Source organism: Ruditapes philippinarum, unplaced genomic scaffold, assembly GCF_026571515.1.
Source record: "Ruditapes philippinarum isolate M1 unplaced genomic scaffold, ASM2657151v2 ctg1789_1_1_1_1, whole genome shotgun sequence".
In the NCBI taxonomy this organism is placed as follows: Eukaryota; Metazoa; Mollusca; class Bivalvia; order Venerida; family Veneridae; genus Ruditapes; species Ruditapes philippinarum.
In genome coordinates, this window is record NW_026866785.1 from 276,499 (window position 1) to 284,017 (window position 7,519).

Below are 7,519 nucleotides of genomic sequence, written 5' to 3' on the forward strand. Positions count from 1 at the left end.
GTCCGTCAGTCCGTCCGTCCGTCAGTCCGTCCGTCCATTCTTCGTTTCCGGACGATAACTAGAGTTCCTTTTGACCTACAGCCCTCAAACTTCATAGGATGATTGGTCTTATAGAGCTGATGATCCCTATTGTTTTTGGGGTCAGTAGGTCAAAGGTCAAGGTCACACTGACCGTTGGTCAATTTCTCGTTTCCGGATGATAACTAGAGTTCCTTTAGACCTACAGACCTCAAACTTCATAGGATGATTGGTCTTATTGAGCAGATGATCCCTATTGTTTTTGGGGTCAGTAGTTCAAAGGTCAAGGTCACAGTGACCGTTGGTCAATTTTCTCGTTTCGGGATGATAACTAGAGTTCCTTTTGACCTACAGCCCTCAAACTTCATAGGATGAATTGGTCTTATAGAACTGATGATCCGTCAGTAGGTCAAAGGTCAAGGTCACACTGACCGTTGGTCAATTTCTCGTTTCCGGATGATAACTAGAGTTCCTTTAGACCTACAGACCTCAAACTTCATAGGATGATTGGTCTTATTGAGCAGATGATCCCTATTGTTTTTTGGGGTCAGTAGTTCAAAGGTCAAGGTCACAGTGACCGTTGGTCAATTTCTCGTTTCCAGATGATAACTAGAGTTCCTTTTGACCTACAGCCCTCAAACTTCATAGGAATGATTGGTCTTATAGAGCAGATGATCCCTATTGTTTTTTTGGGGTCAGTAGGTCAAAGGTCAAGGTCACAGTGACCGTTGGTCAATTTCTCATTTCCGGATGAATAACTAGAGTTCCTTTTGACCTACAACCCTCAAACTTCATAGGATGATTGGTCTTATTAATCAACCTTGTATATAAACCTCCGTCATTGCCGATTTAACTTGTTCCTTCAAAAGCTTACCCTTGTCTTGGAAAAAATTCACCAACAGAAAACTGCATAGTTCTAGAGACTTCAACATTGACCTCATTCAATATTTAGAACATCCATTGACCCACACTATGTTACGACATCGCTTTAAACAAATAATAAACAAGGCTACTACAGCACACAACACACTTATTGACCATATCTACCAGAGAGGCTTGATTGTGAAAACGAGTGGAGTCATCCCCAACAACACTACAGTTATCATGATTTGACATACATTGAAATTTGAGTTGTCTTTCAATAGTGTAAAAAATCTGACAATATGAACGTTTGTTTCAAGTATCATCAAAATCCTTCAAAGGGTTGAAGAGTTATGGAGCAGACACAATTTCCTTTAATTTCGTTTGTGAAACTATATATGATATGACATTCAAGTGTCAAGTAGACCTTGACCCTTGGAACCAGCCATACGAAACATGTACTCTACACGTTCTCTGGATGTGGTGAATTTTTGTTTCAAGTATCTACCAGAGAGGCTTCATTGTGAAAACGAGTGGAGTCATCCCAACACACTACAGTTATCATGATTTTACATACATTGTAATTTGTGTTGTCTTTCAATAGTGTAAAAAAATCTGACAATATGAACGTTTGTTTCAAGTATCATCAAAATCCTTTAAAGGTTTGAAGAATTATGGAGCAGACACAATTTCATTTAATTTCATTTGTGAAACTATATATGATATGACCATCAAGTGCAATTTCGTTTGACGCCCGCCTGCCATATGCTGATTGAATAACCAGGATTTTCAAAATTGAATACCCATCCATAGACAGCCTTCATTGAAGTGACTACCGGGTATTTACATTATCTTATCTCCATTTCCATTCCTGTTTCCATTCACAGTTATTCTCAGCAGTGGGGGAGACATGCGCTTTTTTACAAAAGCATCCTCTAGTTAAAGTTTGTCCGGACTACTCCTGTTATACCACAAATGCAATTTCAATGAAACTTTACAGGATTGATCTGTACATCAAGACCTTGCGCATTTAACATAGGTTTCCCATTTAATTATGTCTCCCCCACCTCGGGGGGAGACATATTGTTTTTGCCCTGTCCGTCTGTCAGTCCGTCCGTCCGTCAGTCCGTCCGTCCATTCTTCGTTTCCGGACGATAAATAGAGTTCCTTTTGACCTACAGCTCTCAAACTTCATAGGATGAATGGTCTTATTGAGCAGATGATCCCTATTGTTTTTGGGTCAGTAGTTCAAAGGTCAAGGTCACAGTGACCGTTGGTCAATTTCTCGTTTCCGGATGATAACTAGAGTTCCTTTTGACCTACAGCCCTCAAACTTCATAGGATGATTGGTCTTATAGAGCTGATGATCCCTATTGTTTTTGGGGTCAGTAGGTCAAAGGTCAAGGTCACACTGACCGTTGGTCAATTTCTCGTTTCCGGATGATAACTAGAGTTCCTTTAGACCTACAGACCTCAAACTTCATAGGATGATTGGTCTTATTGAGCAGATGATCCCTATTGTTTTTGGGGTCAGTAGTTCAAAGGTCAAGGTCACAGTGACCGTTGGTCAATTTCTTGTTTCCGGATGATAACTAGAGTTCCTTTTGACCTACAGCCCTCAAACTTCATAGGATGATTGGTCTTATAGAGCAGATGATCCCTATTGTTTTTGGGGTCAGTAGGTCAAAGGTCAAGGTCACAGTGACCGTTGGTCAATTTCTCATTTCCGGATGATAACTAGAGTTCCTTTTGACCTACAACCCTCAAACTTCATAGGATGATTGGTCTTATTAATCAAATGATCCCCATTGTTTTAATGGTCAGTAGGTCAAAGGTCAAGGTCACAGCGACCGTTGGTTAATTTCTCCTTTCCGGATGATAACTAGAGTTCCTTTAGACCTACAACCCTCAAACTTCATAGGATGATTGGTCTTATTGAGCAGATGATCCCCTCTTGTTTATGGGGTCAGTAGGTCAAAGGTTAAGGTCACAGTGACCATTGGTCATTTTCTTCATTTCCGGATGATAACTAGAGTTCTTATCAGTGAGGACATTTAACTATTATTGATATATCAGTGATATATCAGTTGTCTGGTTTTATCTAATGATTCATCACTTATTGACCATATCTACCAGAGAGGCTTGATTGTGAAAACGAGTGGAGTCATCCCAACACACTACAGTTATCATGATTTGACATACATTGAAATTTGAGTTGTCTTTCAATAGTGTAAAAAATCTGACAATATGAACGTTTGTTTCAAGTATCATCAAAATCCTTCAAAGGGTTGAAGAGTTATGGAGCACCCGTCCCTAGATTTGCCACTACTTGCCAGCTATTTCCACTGAAAAGGGTGGCATTAAGTGTAAAAAAGGTGGCATTAACTGGAAAATGACAAAATTCCACTCTTTTTTCCAACTGTAGTGGCAAAATTGCCAACCAAATGCCACTATCCTTTTGGTGGCATTTAGGTGGCATTGAGTGGAAAATTTGAAACATAGAATTTTTTTATGGTGGCAAAAGGGTGGAAATTGGTGAAAAATGAAACTTAGTTTTATTTTGAAAGGTGGAAAATGAGTGGGCTTTTAGTGGAAAAGTGAAACTCTCTAACTAATTTTCTGGGTGGCAAAATAGTGGGAAAAAACTTAGAAAATTTTGTGAATAGCTTTTTTATCGAAAAAGGGAAACTCTTTAACTATTTTCTGGGTTTTTATAAAAATTGGTGGATAAAACTGAGAAATCAAGTAATTGTGCATTGCAGGGGTTTAAAGATTTATTTAAGTCAAGCTCCAAACATGAAAATAAATCTGTTTATAGTTTGGTATTTACTCTACCATAAGCCATCAAGTGAACTTTTTATCAAAAAATATAATCTATTGAAGTTGAAAAGTTAGAAAATTTTATTTCAAGAAAACTCATATTTCTTAAACATACTAGAATGCAAAATGAACACAATTCTGATACAAAGTCACTTTGCCTCACAGTAACGGTATGAACTAATTCCAGCTGTAAAGTAGCTAGGAAAAAAGACACCAGAAAATTGGTACGTCAAAATCACTTTTCCAGGAGTTAAACACATTATAATTATGATCATGGAAAAAATTAGAAAAGTATGGGGTTACTTAACTTCCCATTTTTATGGCAGTACTTTTCTTTAGGGAATGTAAAAATTTGACTTTCCAAGTCAAAATGTTTATGTTCCATTTCTATTGCTTGTAAAAATAAATTAAAACGGCTTTTAAAGTGTATCTTTTGTTCTTTAGTTATAATCTGTACATTTAATTGAATAGTTGAAAATGTTCTTCTATGCCCAGAAAATGCATAATCTTCTGCATAAAGTTTTGTTTTGCTTCTTTCTTATGATATTTAATGTCAATCTTGAATAAAGTTTGACTTTTGTTTTTTCTTCTAAACTGACATAATAAATTGTCTTCTTCAATTTATTACTTTAAACTGAAATATCTTGGTGAGTACTAACACTTTTCATGTTAATGCTAACAATAAAAAAAGTGAAAAATGCAAAAGGGCAATAACTCCAAAAGTTATGCAAAGAGTTATATGGTTCTTAAACACAGCACATTACTTCAAAAAGATCTATTATTCTGTGAAGTTTCAAATTAATATCTCCAGTAACTTTTTAAGCTTAATGATCAAGACAAAAATTTAAGCATAGAGAAGTAAAAAATGGCAAATAAACCCCCCAAATCATGCAATTTAAAAAGTTTTATGGTTCCTTGGCATTGTAACTTCTCATAAATGAGATTTAGTTGTATTGTGAGATTTAAAAAAATTATTTGTCTCTAAACATCTTTTGTGGCCGCTATGGCTTTCAAGGCTTTAAAATCTATTGTAAAAAATTAATGTGTGAAAAGTAAAATAAGTCATAATGATCTGATTAAATTTTCTTACAAACAGGATAAGTAAATACTTAGCTAGTAAATACTGGCATCCTCTAATCAAGATTTAACAACACAGCATCATCTCAAGATCTGATAAAACTACTGCCCCTCTTATCTAGTAATCTATGGAATGGGGGTTAATAGTTTACTCATGCTGACCCAAGAAATGTTCCATTTGATTATTTTGGGAGAGGCAACATTATACATGTTTTTATGTAGAATTTGTCTTAAAATTAGCATGCTAAATTATTCTTTCAAAAGCTTTATTTCTACTTCAATCTATTTAGGTATTAGATATAGTTATACATTCCAAATGAAATGTAAAAAAATAAAATGATGGGTGCTATGGTTTTTTTTGGAAAACCCCTCACAATTTAAAAAATTAAATAATGGACTGTCCCCTTTGCAGTTACACGTTGTAAAGTTTGAATTCAAAAGGAATTGAGGTCAGTTAAAGCTTTGCAAACACAAAGGAAATTATTGAATATTGTAGCAATTCTGGAGATATTTTGTTTAAAAAATGTAAGGGTGCATATTTTTGATTTCTCAAAAGAAAACATTTAAAAGTTCTTAAATTAGTGTGGGTAAATATAAATGAAGAAGTTTTAACTGAAGTGTGAATGTGTAAGACAAGAAAGATAAAACAGCAGAATTCATTCCAGTTCAAAGTTTCAGGTAAACAACTTTTTTACATAAAAATAATTATTGTTTTTTTTAAAGGGAGAAACTGTTTGTTTTTGAAAGTAAAAAAATGAAGTGGTATTGTATAAAATTTTTGGGTTTTAAAAAATTTGTTTTTTTTTGTAACTTTTTACTAAAAAAAAAAGCTCAAAAGTACAATGTCATATAAAAATGTAGGAAAAATAAAAAAATGTAGGGAAAATCTTTATCATTTTTTTAAAAACAAAATGGGTTTGAAAAATTTTTAAATTTGAGAAAAAAATTTTAGAAAATTTAAACAGTAAGTTCAATATCATTAAAGTAAAAAATTACATGAATCAAAAAAAATAGTAACCTGAGGTTTCCTATTACTACAAAAAATTTATGCTATAAACAATTTTCCCCTTTTGTGTCAAATGTGGAGCAAAAATTTTAAAAGTAAAATGATTTTTTTAGTAAGTTTTATTCCCCTTTATTGTTTTTAAATTTTTAGCTTTTAAAAGGGGGCGTAGATAAAATTTTAAAAACCCTAAATAAAAACAGTCTAAAAGTAAAAAATGCTATTTGGAGAAAAGACAAATTTTATAACAGAAAAAGCATTAAATAAGAATTAATTTTTTTTGCAGACACAAAAAACCAAAAGAGGAGGCAGCCTGGAGCAAAAAACATTTGAAAACTTCCAAAGGGGTTTAAACTTTTAATTCAAAAATTATTTTTTGAAATTAAAAGGAAAAAAAGTGTCCCCAGTAACCCAAATTTGACCCCTTTTCAGTTTTTGATAAATATTAAACCCATTAAATCACTAAATTTTTTAAAAACCCAAAATTTAAAATTAAAACCCCTTTTTTTGACACTTTTTAATTTGCATTTTCATTTTGTTTTTTCAAATTTTTTGAGTTTTTGTAAAATTTTAGCTTGAAAATTTTTTTTGTTGTAAATTTTTTTATTTCTTTTTATTTAAAAATTTTTTAAATTTTTAAAACAAAATACCAAGGTCTTATAAAAGTGTTTTTATTTTCTGGGCTTTTCATATTAGATATTGGGTTTAAACCAAATTTTTTGTCTTTAAATTATTTGAATTGTTTAAAACATATTTTTTGGACCCAAAAATATGGCAAAAACTGAAGCCAAAAATGCCTCAAAAAAAGAAAGGTAAAAAAGCAAAGCTTTTTCAGAATGCTATTTTAATATAGAAGAGATTAAAAGGGCCCCTCATTGTTTGGGTATGAAAGGGGGAAAAGGGGAAAAAGAGTCTAAAACCAGAAACCTTTTTTTTTGCAGACAAGGGAAAAATTAAATTTTTTGGGAAAGGGAAAATAAAAGAACTGAATGAAAATATCCTTTTTGAAATTTTGCGTATATTTTATGCCTTGGAGAAAATTTAAAAAAAGTCTTATTCTTCCACGTCCCGCAAATGCTGTTTTTTTTAAAATGTTTTAAAACATATCTATGCACTCAAAAATTTAATATAGAAAAAATCCCAAAAGTCATATAAAAATTAAGCTTATGTTTTTTAAAAAATTGGGTTTTTAAAACATTCAAAAATTTTTTTTGTTTTAGATTGTGCGTGCCCAAAAAATTGCTGACAAACCCAAAGGAAATGAACTCAAACCGTCCAGGAATAGCAAAAATAAACTGAAGAAAAATAAAATGGACTAATGTTTTTGGGTATTTTTTTTAGAAAAATTTTATAACTTCCCTTTTGGAAAAATTAAAAAAAGGGTTATTTTTAAAAATTGTTTGTTTTCCAAAATTTTGGGTTTCAAAGGGGGACTTTCCCCCAAATTTCCAGCTATTGCCACCCAAAGGTGGAAAAATTTTTGAAAGGGTGAAAAAAGGGGGGCATTTAGTGGAAAAATGAAAAATTTTCCACTATTGGGGGGCAAAAATGGTGGAAAAGTGTTCCCAAAAACTTTACCCCAATTTTTCCCCCCCTTAAAGGTTTGGCCCAAAAAGGGGGGAAAATAAGTGGGGATTTGGGGGAAAAAAAAAGTTTGCCACTCAATGGTGGGATAATGGTGGAAATTTGTCTAAAAAACTTTCCCCCAATTTTCCCCATTATGGTGGCAAAAAGTGGAAA